Consider the following 14,633-nt stretch of genomic DNA (forward strand, 5'->3'; position numbering starts at 1 on the left):
GGTGGTGTGAGACGGGTGTGTTGGTCTCAGGCCCTGGGAGGAGGAGACAGATTCCGCTGTAAATAAACATTGATTTTTAAAAGTTTGCTATTATACCTAGTGATTTTATAAGTATTTCTTTATGTCTTATTATTGAATATATAAATATTAGTTATATCTTATTAAATATATACAACCATTAACTATGTTGGTTTATAAGATACCAACATATATGAAGTAATAACAATAGCTAACCTTCATTGAGTACTTATTACGTGCCAGGCGCTTTTCCAAGTGCCTTACTTATTATCAGTGCATTTAGTCCTCATCACAGTCTTCTGAGTTACTATTGTCTTTCTACAGATGAAGACATGAAATGCGGAGAGATTACTCAGCTTGCCTAAGGCAGCAATGGCTGCAAAGGATGGAGCCACTCCAGAGTCTGTGTCCTTAACCCTCTGTCACTCAGCCTTGAGGAGGTGAGGGGGAAGGGCGTGCTGAGAAGCACCAGGGAGAGGAAGGCCCTGAGGGCCCCAGGGAAGTGCGCGCAGGGTTCGGGAAAAACACTGAGGCCCAAGTTTCCAGGCCAGTTGGACCAAAAATGTCCCCATCTTCCATTGCTGGCAAACGTCTGTGTCACTGTGGTGGCAGTAGCGCAGCCACTGTTGTGTGCTTATTGTGTGCCAGACACTCTGCTAAATGCTTTATAACTCAGCCTTTAATCCACAGCCTCTGAGGGAGGTGGCACTGCCCCTCTGGAGGGGGGATGTTTCCCGTGGCTGCCCTGCCTCGCCCCCTTCTGGACTCCTCTCAACCACCTGTGGTGGCCGGGAGTCAGGTCTGGGGAGTAACTGGCCAGCTGAGCTGGGCCTCACCGTGAGGGAGGTGAGCCTTTGATAAAGGAGCTTGGCTCAGCTGCAACTTCTCAAATCTGCCTGCCCAGGGTCCTGGGCTCCCATTCTGATGAACACACTGGACAGTTCTAGTCCCCTTCAGGGTGTCAGGGGCTCTGCCCTATTCCAGGTGACAAAGGGACTGCATAGAGGTCAGGCTCAGCTTTAAGCTGGAGAGACCTTCTGGGCCAGATCCCTCCCACGTTTGGAAAAGTACATTTTGAGCTCCAGGAGTGCATGGCCTGCTTGACTTCCTCTGCACCCTTGGTGCCTAGCACTTGGCCACTTGGGAAATACTTGCAGGAGACGGCAGAAAAGCAGGTGTGGAGGGATCGGGTGCTGATGCCTCCACCTCCTCCACTTCCTCCCTGACCCCGGAGCTGGCCTCCTGCCGTAGCCTCTGGTCCTTCGCCCTGTGCAGTGAATGGAGAGTGGGAGGCCTGGTGCCGCTTGCCCTTTGCATCTGCAGGACACAGGCTTTTCCGGACACTGAGCCATCACAGTCCACAGGTGGCAGGCAGGTAGGAATTTGTGTCCCCCAGGGACTTGAGAGGGCCAGAGAGATGCATCCATGGATCTCAGCGAGGGTCATCAGTGAGCCATGTTGCAGACCCAGATGGAAACTACTAGCTCATTTGACCTACAGTTGGATTGGGAATCAGCCTGAGAAGAGGGCTCAGGCTGCAGTTGTTTGAATGAGCATAGTAGCCGGTATTTATTGCACATCTACTGTGTGCCAGGTCCTGTGCTGAACACTTTGATTCCGGCTGATCCCCACAGTACCGCATTGAGACAGATGATGCCCAGGTCATAGGATCACAGGGTTAACAAACCGGCCCAAGGTCACATGGAGCCTTGAGAAGAGATGCAGAACCGTCCTGCTGTTGAGGCTGTTGGCTGAGTGTCACCCTCCCATCCCAGGGGGCTGAGGTTAGGGGTGCATCCTGGAGTGAGGACCCTGCCTGTATCTGGCCCTCGGGCGAGCAGTGAGGCAGAGCCTGCCCTGGCCCAGCAGTCCGGGCCTGCCCGCCCCCAGAGGGCCCGGCCATGCTCTCAGCTCACCTTCCTCCCCTTGACCCTGTTGGCCAGGAGAAGTTCCCGAGTGAAATCATATTTGGTAGTTTTTCTACCAACTTATTTTTCTACAGTTTACAAATAGGGTCTTTTGACCCTAACTCACTAGTTTACTTTAATATAAGACCTTTTGTTTCTGTCCGTCTCCTGTGATTTTCACTGAGCAGACTGGGTTCCCCACTGGCCACCCTTTTCTGCCCAGGCAGCTTTTGCCATAATGTTCCACGTCAGGGCCCATGGGAAGGGGCACCTTGCTGGGACTATAGACATCATGTAATCTGGCCCCTGTGTTTGCAGATGGGGTACTGGGGGCTGTAGAAAGACAGCTGGCTGTGCTCATGGCGGTGTCTAAGAGGCCTCTTAGTGCCCGCAGAGGCAGGTTCCCCATGGCCCAGTGGAGGCTCTTGGGCCCCTGTCTGCCTGCTGCACCTGAGGGTGCTCTGGGGCCGGGGCAAGGCAGCGCCTGCAGACCTGAGAGCCACACCTCCCGGGGGAGAACAGAGAGGAGGGGTGGTCCTGGCATGGCCGGCCTCGCCTCTCTTAAACTACTGTCCTGTGGTCACTCCGGCTTTGGAGTCTGCTCCAAGCTCCGAATGGCTAGAGGCCCCAGATGTCCAGTCGTCCATCGCCTAGGGCGGAAGGAAGCCTTGCTCTCAGCTGTGTGACCTGTCGGGCTCCACTCTCCTTCTCTGGGACTCATTCCTCATCTATAACCGAGACGCTTGTGTCTCTATGAGCATCTACTCAACTTGCGAGGTCCTATTTTTGCTCCCACTTGGCTGGACAGAAGATGAGGCTCAGAGAAGCCAAGTAACAGTGGGAACTGGGCTCTGAACCCACATCTTCTGTGAAGTAGTTTTTGACAACTATGTCACATGTTTTTAAGCTCTTAGGCCACTGGGCCCTGCCAGTAAATATGCACGATATTGATGACTTGACAAATCCTCTAATTGCATGCTCTGAGAGGACTGGAAAAATTGACTTTAGATCTTTTTCCTTTCCTTTCCATTCTCAGTTCCCAGTGGCCTCTAAGAGAGACGCTGTTGTCTTCCCCAGTGTTGGAGAGCGTTCATTTTCCCTTCACAGTGTGTTCAACAAACAGTTATTCATTCAACAGGAGTACATTCTGCATCTACACTGTACACTGTGCTAGGGACTTGAGATGTCACTGCCAACAAAGCAGATGGTCCCTGTGGACGTGGAGCTTAGAGTTTTGTAAGGGACACAGTTGGTAAACAGCAGGCACAGTACGTGGGGCTGGGGTGGGTGTGGGTGGGGTGAAACACCCACCCAGAGAGAGAGGACAAACTCAGAGACCTGGGGACAAGGATGTGAGCTTCACACTAAGAGAGAAAGAGACCAAGATAAAGAGACTGAGACACAGAGAGAAACAGAGGGAATCAAACATCATGAGAAAGACATACATATACACACATGGCACACATGCACACACACAGCCAGGGAAGAGATCCACTCGTGCAGAAACACAGAGGCAGAGACCAGAGAAAGGCACCAGGGTCATTGCTTGAGGTGGCGGAGAACAGGTCCCTCTGGCGGAGACGAGGACGTGCCTCATGAGTGTGCTTTCTGCTGCAGGCGCAGGGCATCGTCCTGACTTCAGTCCCCTGAGTCCAGGGAGTGTGGGCTTCGGGGGGCACCCGTGTGCCTCTTCCTCAGACGTCTCATTGGATTCCCAAGTACAGCCCAGCGAGGTGGCCAAGGCAGCTGTCGTTCCGTGCGGTGTGCTTCTGCCTGTTAGGTTGGGTGGCCACGTTCCCAGTGCAGTGGATGGCACTCGCAGAGCACTGTGCACGGAGCCTGCACGAGGGGTGACATGGTGGCAGCGAGAATTCCTCACCATCCCTTCACACGGGTGGGAAGCTGAGACAGAAACAGGTCGGGCAGCTCACTCAGATGCCCAGAGTCAGAAGAGCTTGGACTCTGTCTCCCAGGATTGTTTGGCTTCTTTTTTTTTGGTACATGCCCCTAGTGGGAACCAAACCCAGGACTCTCTGGTCCGCAGGCCGATGCTCCAACTGCTGAGCCAAACCGGCCAGGGCATTGTTTGGCTTCTTATGACAGCAAAAAGACAATAGTGGCTTAACCAAAGAGTGGGTTATTTTGCCCGGGTAAGCACAAGTCCAGAGGTAGACATTCCAGGGCTGGCAAAGCATTTCCATGATGTCCTTGGGATCCCAGGTCCTCCTGTGTCTCTGTTCTTGCATCCTTAGCATGTTGCAAGATAGATGCTCCCCAGCTGTTTTCACATCTGCAAAAAGGCATGAAAAAGAAGGGAGAGGAAGGCAGAAGAGGCAGGGCCTGTATCAGGAGAGTAAAACCCTTCCAGAAGTCCTAGTAGAATACCACTTACATATCTCACAGCATCCCAAGCTGCAAGGGAGTTGGGGGAAGTGAATACTTTTTACTGGGTCTGTTGCTGCTCCAGAAGGAGTTTGCCTGGGAGGGAGAAGGGGCAAAGGACTTTGGGTTGGCAGCCAGTGATGCTGGCCGGTCACAGCTATGAGCCACATGATGCCGGGTGCCACATGATTCCTCTATACCAGTCAGCTTGGACTTACCTTCTTGGATCCAAAGTTCACATCCTCTTGGTCTATTGTCCAGCATATGCCCCTGCAGTTATTTTGGCTGGACACTGACTATATGTAGGGCTCCTTGTCCTTGAGGGCTCATGCTGCTCCTTGGCATCTGCCCAAGGGACACAGAGTGGGCTCCCCGGGACAGGGCTGGGCAGGGAAGGCTTCTCAGAGCCTCACTCAACCATCTTTCTTCCTATATTGGCATCAAGGGTGGACGCCGGACGTGCCTCTTGCAGGATAGTGAGATCCTAAGCCATAGAGACCTTTTGGAACCTGTCTTTGAGGCTTTAGGGACAGCACGTTGATTAAGGAGACCTGACAGCTGCAAGACCTTAACCTTTATCTCAAGAGTGACCCATGTGTGCAGCACCATAAATTGTTCTGAGCTGCAAACTGGGAGGTGGAGGCAGATGAGATTTGGCGTTGGCCTTTTCGAGGCAATTTTCCCAACCCCCTTATCCTCCTGTCCTTCAGGACGTCCTCACATTTAATGGTGGCCCACTGAGTGGTGACTGCGCTGTGCTGAGTTGCAGGAGGTCACGAAATGATACATGCACACTCTGTTGCTAAAGGGCTCTTCTAGGTCTGTTCTCACCCGGTGAAGATCTAACTCCAGTCCTGGCTATGGAGCGGGAGGGGAGATTTCTGAGCTGGAGAGGCCTGGACCTTCCTGCCTGGGTGAGGAGGCTGTGCGGCAGTGTGGAGAGGGTCGAGGGAGAAGCAACCGGACCATCTAGTCTGAAAGTATGGTTTGACCACATAGCATAATGGTAAGGACTCAGGCTTTGAGTTGGGCAGTATGGGTTTAGACCCCTGTCCAACTAGCAGTGTGACTGTGGGACTAAGGCCAGGCCCCCGCCCCGGCAGCACAGGCATGGCACTGCGGCGGCCGGGGGGTGGGTAATCTGCACGCTTAGGGAGCTTATGGCCTCCTTGGGGCCTATTCTGGCTCTGGACCTGACCTCCACCTTTGAGCTGCAGGCCAGACCTGAGGTGAGGGGGCCCACGGGAAAGGCTAAGGCTACAGAGGACATTCCACTTGTATGTTTCAGCCACAGATCCATCATTTTAATGTAACCTGACCTCCTATTTGAACGATTAGATAAAGAATGTCTGTTTTAGTGCCTGTGACTTCTGCAGAGCCCTGATAAGAAAGCCATAAAACCATCTCCAGGAAGCCAGAGGAGGCTTTATGCATGTCCCAGAAAGGGTAGTTTGATTTCTAGCAGCTTCTAGTGGATAGTTTCTCTTGGACCTAGGAAAATGTTGGACGCAGGATTGTGTGACTGCATGAGGGCTAGTCCTGGAGAACTCAGGGAGGCCCAGGTGGAGATGAGTGGAGTGGGGGAGAGAACTGACGACACACACAGAGGTGCCGACGTGGGCTTCAGAATCCAGAGTGCCCTCAGTGGGCCCTCTCACTGCTGCCTGGGCCCCTGCACACAGCACAGCCCTGTGCAGGCGCTTACCTTCCCGAGGCAGTTCCTAGCTAGTCACTGGCTTCTCTGGGCTGCTCGTGTACTTTACATGTATTCAGTGCACATCAGCTCATTCAACACATATTTACTGAGCTCTTTCTGGATGTCAGGCTCTGCATCAGCTCTAGAGATAGGGTATAAATGAGAGGGTCCCTGTACTCTTGGGGTTCATGCCAAGTTGTGCAAAATAATGAAGGAATTTTAATATAGTATGATAGCCATACACATGGGGAAGTAAGGGGCCTGTAGATGCACACAGAAGTGTCAGGGAACGCGTCCTGGTGGAAGTGATGATAAGCTAAGATCCTACTTTGAATGAGTGATGAATGTGAGCTGGGGGAAGAGATAGTAGGAGATATTGGGTAGAAAGGAAGAAAGAAAAGCAAGTGTAGAGGCCCAGAGGCTAGGGAGATGGCCTTTTTGAGAAAGTGCAGTATGGCTGGATTATAAACTACAAAGGGAATATACAGGGATGAGGCTGGAGAGGTGTGCAGGATTCGTATCAGCAAAGGACTTGAAACTTTGGGGAGGAGTAATGCTCTTTCTTGAGGTCATTGGAAGAACACTGGAAGTGCCTTGGGTTGGATTCCCCTTCCCCCATGCCCCAGATACACTGAAGTGCTAAGCTATTTGTGTAGAATGTTACTGGTGAGTGCTCTTAGCAATACTCCCCATGAAGGGGAGAGGGAAGCAGAGTGGGGCAGAGGGAGATGTTGAACCAGAATGCAGTTGTAGTGAGGCCTCAGCCAATCACCTGGGGCGCTCTGGAGCTGGGATGGCTTTTCAGTACTGTCCTGAGTTGACACAAGGGGGACTAACTCTTGCAAAAATCAGTCATTGGAGATTCCAAAATGGCGGCGAAGTGAATGGAAGCTACACAGACCATCTCCGAGAACCAAACTGGAATTACAACTAAAATAAAGACAAATCCTTGGAAAAAGCAACAGAAAAGCAGCTTGTGAGGACCACATAACCAGGGACACTAAATGGATCCTGGTAGGATTGCAGAGGCATGAGAGGGCAGCTGGAGCACATGGACAGCAGTGGTCTTAGCTGTGATCAGCACCCTCGGGGTTAAACTCCCAAGTACCTCTACAGTGCAGAGAGCTGGGGAAGAGTGTTAAAATAGCCACAGCCACTCACCTTGGGCTCTGGCAGAGGGAGGGTGGACTGGACTACAACTGTGTGGGGACACTCGGGATTTGGAGGGTGCTCAGAGCTTTTGCTGAGTTGCAGAAGAGTGGCCACCTTACTCCTTCCCAGGGCTCTGGGGAGAGGTGGCGGCCCCTCCCTCAAAGATTCAACCCCACCCAGTGGGCCAGTAAAATGCAAATTGAGGCCCATTAACAACCAGAATCTGCCTCATCCTCGGGAAATCCCCTTACCCTGAACACCTGAGGGAGTTTTCCATTCAAGTGAGAACCCAAACCTCTTCAAGTAACTGCTACTAATAGCATCCAGGCAAAAAGCTAGAGGATAACTGAACCATTCCTGGGCTTGCAAATCTACCCAGAAAAGTAAGACTTGACAGTGGTCCTCCCTCGCTCATCCAAACCCAGTAGAGGGAGCCAAAAACAGCAGAACACCAAAACCCACAGGGAAAATCTGGCAGGCTCCAAAACCCACTGAAATAATCAAAATGGTGAAACAAAACATATCCCAAATGAAAGAACAAGAGACCTCTACCAAATATGAGATCAATGAAATGCAGTTAAGCAAGTTGACAGAGATAGAATTCAGAGCCATGATCTTGAGGAAGCTTAACAGCTTATGTAAGGACATCAACACTATGAGTAATGACAAAGAAACATTGAAAATCAACCAATTGGAAATTAAAAACCACCAAGAAGTAATCAAGAATGACACATAAGAAATAAAGAACACTCTGGAAGGACTAAACAGCAGAGTAGAAGAAGCTGAGGACCAGATCAGTGAATTAGAAGACAGGGTAGAAAAAATCAACCAATCAGAAAACCAAAAGGAAAAAACAATTAAAAAACAAGAAGACAGCTTAAGAGAACTGTGGGGCAACTGGAAACGTAATAACATTTGCATCATAGGAGTCCCCGAAAAAGAAGAAAATGAGCGAGGGTTAGAGAATATATTTGAAGAAATAGTGGCAGAAAACTTCCCTAATTTGGTGCAGGAAGAAGGCATTCAAGTTCAAGAAGCACAGAGAGCCCTAAGTAAGAAGAACCCAAACAGGCCCACACCAAGACACATAGTAACTAAAATGCCAAAAATTAAAGACAAAGAGAGAATCCTAAAGGCAGCAAGAGATAAGCAACACATTACCTACAAAGGAACCCCCATAAGGCTCTCAGCTGACTTCTCAACAGAAACACTAAGGGCCAGAAGAGAATGGCATGAGGTATTCAAGGTCATGAAAAACAAGGATCTGAATCCAAGACTACTCTACACAGCAAGGCTATCATTCAGAATAGAAGGTCAAACAACGAGCTTCCCAGACAAAAAAACAAAACAAAACAAACAAACAAACAAACAAAAAAACGCTAAGGGAATATATTAGCACCAAACCAGCAATGCAAGAAATGTTAAAAGGACTGCTGTAATTAGTAGAAGAAATAGGAAGAAAAATATAACCACACCAAACAAAAAATGGCAATAAATAAATAAGTACATTATCAATAATCACCTTAAATGTATATTGATTGAATACTCCGATAAAAAGACACAGAGTAGCTGACTGGATAAGAAAGCATGACTCATCTATTTGTTGCTTACAAGAGACACACCTCACAACAAAAGACTCACATCGGTTGAAAGTGAAGGGATGGAAAAAAATCTTCCAAGCAAAGGAAAGGAAAAAATGCTGGGGTAGCAATACTCATATCTGATAAAGTATATTTCAAAATGAAGGCCATAACTAGAGACAAAGAAGGTCAATACATAATATTGAAAGCATCTATCCAACAGGAAGACATAACCTTGGTAAACATATAGGCACTCAATATAGAAGCACCAAAATATATTAAAAATCTTCTGGAGGACTTCAAAGGAAAAATCAACAGTAATAAAATCATAGCAGGGGGCTTCAACACCCCGCTGACATCACTGGAAAGATCCTCTAGGCAAAAATTAGCAGAAAATAAAAACTCTAAATGAAGCACTAGACCAAATGGATTTAATAGATATCTACAGAGAATTACACCCCAAAACTAGAGAATGCACATTCTTCTCAAGTGCACATGGGACATTCTCAAAGATAGACCACATGATGGTACACAAATTAAGTCTCTACAAGTTCAAGAAGATTGAAATCATATCAAGCATCTTCTCAGATCACAATGGCATGAAAGTAGAAATCAATTGCAACAAGAACATGCAAAGACATTGGAACACATGGAGGTTAAATAACATGTTATTGAACAATGAATGGGTTACCGAGGATCAAGGAAGAAATTAAAAACTTCCTGGAAACCAATGAAAATGAACAACACAAAATTTATCGGATACAGCGAAAGCAGTTCTTAGAGGAAAGTTCATAGCCCTACAGGCCTACCTCAAGAAATAAGAAAAATATCTCATTGACTATCTAATCTCACAACTTAAAGAACTGGAAAGCAAACAAAAAGAAAATTTCAGAGCAAGTAGAAGGAAGGAAATAGTAAAGATCAGAACAGAAATACATTACATGGAGACCAAAAACACAATTCAAAGGATCAATGAAACAAAGAGCTGATTTTTTTTGAAACGGTAAACAAGATTGATGGTCCTTTAGCTAGACTCACCAAGAAACAGAGGGAAGCCAAATACACAAAATCAGAAATGAAAGAGGAGAAGTAACAACTGACACCACAGAAACACAAAGGATTGTTAACAAATACTATGAACAATTATATGGCAACAAATTCGACAATCTAAGCGAAATGGACAAATTACTAGAAACACATAGTTTCCTAAAACTGAAATGGGAAGAGATAGAAAACTTGAACGGACCAATACAACCAAGGAAATTTAAGAGGTAATCAAGACTCTCCCAGCAAACAAAAGGCCAGGCCCGGATGGCTTCATGGTGGAGTTTTACCGAAAATTCAAAGAAGAACTAACACCCATTCTCCTCAAACTATTTCAAAAAATTCAAGAAGGAAGACTTCCAAACTCATTTTATGAGGCTAGCATAATTCTAATTCCAAAACCAGAAAAAAGACACTACAAAAAAAAGAAAGAAAGAAAACTACAGGCCAATATCCCTCATGAACGTAGATGTCAAAATCCTGAACAAAATACTAGCAAATTGGGTCCAGCAATACATCAAAAAAATTATTCACCATGACCAAATGGGATTCATTCCAGGGATGCAAGGCTGGCACAATATTCTCAAATCAATAAATGTGATACACCACATAAACAAAATGAAGAATAAAAACCATATGATCATATCAATAGATACTGAAAAAACATTCAACAAAATCCAGCACTCATTTCTAATAAAAATGCTCTGCAATGTGGGTATAGAGGGATCATATCTCATCATAATAAAGGCCATATATGAAAGACCTACAGCCAACATCATACTCACTGGGCAAAAACTAAAAGCATTTTCCTTAAGAACAGGAACAAGATAGGGATACCTACTTTCACTGCTCTTATTTAACATAGTACTGGAAGTCTTAGCCATAGCAATCAGACATGAAGAAAAAATAAAAGGGATCCAAATTGGAAAGGACGAATTGAAACTGTCATTATTTGCAGATAACATGATATTATACATAGAAAACCCTAAAGACTCCATCAAAAATTGACTAGACTTAATAAATGCATTTGGCAAAGTAGCAGAATGCAAAATTATTGTCAAGAAATCAACAGCATTTTTATACACCAATGATAAAGTCGCAGAAAGAGAAACTAAAAAATAATCGCATTTACTATCGCGGCAAAAAAAATTAAGATACCTAGGAATAAACTTAACCAAAGAAGTAAAGGATCTATTTCCAGAAAACTACAGGACATTGAAAAAAGAAATAGAGGAAGATATAAAAAAGTGGCAGCATATACCTTATTCATGGATTGGAATAAGCAAAATCATTAAAATATTCGTATTACCCAAAGCAATCTATAGATTCAATGCAATCCCCATCAAAATACCAACAGCATATTTCACAGAACTAGAACAAATACTTCAAAAGTTCATATGGAACAACAACAGAAAAAACCCCGAATAGCCACAGCAATTTTGAAAAAGAAGGACAAAATAGGTGGCATCACAATATCGATATCAGGTTATACTACAAAGCTACTGTTGTCAAAACAACCTGGTACTGGCACAAGAACAGGCATATAGACCAGTGGAACAGAACAGACAACCCAGAAATGGACCCAAGACATTATGTTCAATTAATATTTGACAAAGGTGTCAAGAGCATACAGTGGAGTAAAGACAGCCTCTTTAATAAATGGTGTTGGGAAAATTGGACTGCTACATACAAAAAAATGAAACTAGACCATCAACTTACACCATACACAAGAATAACTTCTAATGGATAAAAGACTTAAATGTGATTCATGAATCCATAAAAATCCTAGAAGAAAATGTAGGCAACACAATTTTGAACATCACACACAGCAGAATTTTCACTGATACATCACATAAGACAAGAGGAACAAAGGAAAAAATGAACACATGGGACTACATCAAACTAAAAAGCTTCTGCACAGCAAAAGATACAGTCATCAAAATGGAAAGGCAACCCACTGCATGGGAGAATATCATTGCCAATGATACATCAGAATAGGGATCAATTTCAAAAATATATAGAGTACTCATACAACTGAACAAAAGGAAGACAAAAAACCCAATTAAAAATTGGGCTGAGGAGCTAAATAGACCCCTCTCCAAACAGGATATACAAATGCCCAAGAGACATATGAAGAAGTGCTCAACATCACTAATCATCAGAGAGATGCAAATTAAAACAACATGAGGTATCACGTCACATCTGTCAGAATGGCTGCCATTAATAAATTATCAAACAATAAGTGTTGGCGAGGGAGTGGAGAAAAGGGGACTCTAGCCCTGGCTGGTTTGGCTCGGGTTAGAGTGTCGGCCTGTGGTCCAGAGAAACCCCGGTTCAGTTCCCCCTAAGGGCGCGTACTTTGATTGCATTTTGTCCTTGGCCCTGGTTGGTCATGTGGGTGGTAGCCACTCAACGTGTCCCTTTTACGTCAATGTTTCTCTCTCTCTCTCTGTTCCTGTCTCTCCCTCCCACTCTATCTGAACAAAAAATTAAAAAATGTCCTCAGGTGATGATAAAAAAACAAATTAAAAATTGAATTGCCATTTGATCCAGTGATCTCACTTCTAGGAATATACCCTAAGAAGTCTGAAACACCAATCAGAAAGAATATATGTACCCCCATTTTTATAGCAGCACTATTTACAATAGCTAAGATCTGGAAACAGCCTAAGTGTCTATCAGTAGACCAATGGATAAAAACGTAGTGATACATATACACAATGGAGTACTATGCAGCTATAAGAAAGAAAGATCTCTTATCCTTTGAGACGACATGGAGGGACCTGGAAAGTATTATCCTAAGCGAAACAAGCCAAGCAGAGAAAGACAAATATCACATGACCTCAGTTATTTGTGGAATATAATGAACATAACAGTCTGAGGAATAGGGTAGATCCAGAGACGTGGAAGTAGGGTACTGTCTGACAACCCTCAGAAGACAGGGAGGTGGGGGGAGGGAAGAGATAAGTGATGGACATGTTTAACAAAGCCTGGTATGGGGTGGGCGTGATGGGGAGGAGGGTGTCAATGGGGGGGGGGAGGATAAACATCTGTAACAAAAACAATTAATAAAAGCTCTTTAAAAAATCAGTCATTGACAAAAAAATAAATTGAACTTCAATAAAATTAAAAACTTTTTTTGCTAGTGAAACCATCAAGAAAGTGAAAGACAACCCACAGAATAGGAGAAAATCTTTGCAAATTGTGTATCTGGTAAAGATCTAGCATCTAGTTCTTACAACGGAACAATAAAAAGATAAATAACCCAATTTAAAAATAGGCAAAGGATTTGAATAGGCAGTTCTTCAAAAAGTAATACAAATGGCTGATAAGCACATAAAAAATGCTCCCCAGAATTAGTTATCAGAGAAATGCAAGTCAAACCCACAATGAGCTACCCCTTCACACCCACTAGCATGGCTATATTCAAAAAGACAGTAACAAGCTTTGGCCAGGATGGGGAGACATTGGGACCCTCATATACGACTCAAGGAATGTAAAATGGTACAATCTTTTTGTAAAACAGTCTTAGTTCTTCAAAAAGTTAAACATAGAATTACCATATGACCCAAATTGAAAACACGTCCGCACAAAAACTTGTACGTGAATGTTCATAGCAGCATTATTCCTACTAGCCAAAAGTAGAAACTTCAATATTCATTAGTTGATGAATGAATAATCATTTAAAGAAATGAAGTAATGATACATGCTGCAACATGAATGAACCTTGAAGACATTATGCTAAGTGAAACAAGCCAGACATAAAAGACCACATTATGTATGGTTTCACTGACATGAAATTCTTTTATAGGCAATTCCATAGAGACATAAAGTAGATTAGTGGTTGCAAGAGGTTGGGGGAGGGGACCAGGGAGTGACTGCTAAGGGGCACGAGGTGTCTGGAGTGTATTTTGGGGGTGATGAAATGTTCTGGAATTAGATAGTGATGATGGTTATACATCTGTGAATATATTAAACACCACTGACATGTACTTTAAAAGGTGAGTTTTTATGGAATGTTAATTATAAGTCAATAGAAAGGTCATTTTATATGCATGCCTCACCTACCACCCCTACGGGTCATATAACCTTGGGTGAAACAGCTCTCTTTGGTAGACAGCAATTTCTGGGGAGGGTCTCAGCTGTACGCTTTAGAAAGACGCGTCAGGAGGCTGGAAGAATGAGTGCCTCCTGGGACCGGGGTCACACACCAGGACTATATTAAGAAGGCGTTAGGGGTGGAAGCGGTGCAGAGTTTTACCTTAGTGTGTGACCTTCATGAAAACCCGGAGGCAGGCATTGTTACCCCCATTTCAGGCGAGTGAAGCTCACAGAGGTTTAGCAGTTTGCACAGGTCTTGGTAGCTGGTGGAAATTTGAACAGGAATGTGAACTCCTGTGTATCAGAGTCTGATGGCCGTGTTCTTTGCTGATTCTATGCTATTTTGTGCTCACTCATTCACAGATTTGTTTCCCCTGAAAAATTAATTGTTTTGAGAATAGGGGCCATGTCTGAATGTATCCTTAGTACCCAGTACATGGCATAAAGATGTTTCTTAAAGAGCCCCCCCACCGCCTTTTTAAAATAAGAAGTTCCCTTTCTAACTACCAAAGACTCTGTTGCCCTGCTCACATTCAGCAAGGGTATTTTTCTCTAAGTCACAGGAAAAAAATCGATGGAATGAATAGAATGTCCTCGTTTTTAAAACTTTTTTTGGGGGGACACAAATTTTTGCTTATACTTTGACAACTTGTTTGCACCAAAATCTTGTATCAGAAGGCATCTTATTCATAAAATACTTATAGATTTATCCTCCTCAATAGTTCAGTTTTCTGTCAGATGACCCCACACCTC

The 14,633-nt window shown here is 44.9% G+C and overlaps 1 protein-coding gene across 13 annotated transcripts in view; it reads left to right on the forward strand.

Annotated features, from left to right (window-relative positions):
- Positions 1 to 14,633, forward strand: part of KLHL3 (kelch like family member 3) — a 551,388-nt gene that overhangs the window by 145,816 nt on the left and 390,939 nt on the right. For 3 of the 13 annotated variants that reach the window (XM_036281822.1, XM_036281817.1, XM_036281818.1), the window contains 2 exons: positions 343 to 458; positions 14,603 to 14,620. The exons of the other annotated variants lie outside the window; for them this stretch is intronic. The gene's annotated coding sequence lies outside the window, so the exon portion shown is untranslated. Of the gene's footprint in view, positions 1 to 342; positions 459 to 14,602; positions 14,621 to 14,633 lie in introns of those variants that run through there. 13 annotated transcript variants of the gene reach the window in all.

Source organism: Molossus molossus, unplaced genomic scaffold (assembly GCF_014108415.1).
Source record: "Molossus molossus isolate mMolMol1 unplaced genomic scaffold, mMolMol1.p scaffold_m16_p_4, whole genome shotgun sequence".
Lineage (NCBI taxonomy): Eukaryota > Metazoa > Chordata > Mammalia > Chiroptera > Molossidae > Molossus > Molossus molossus.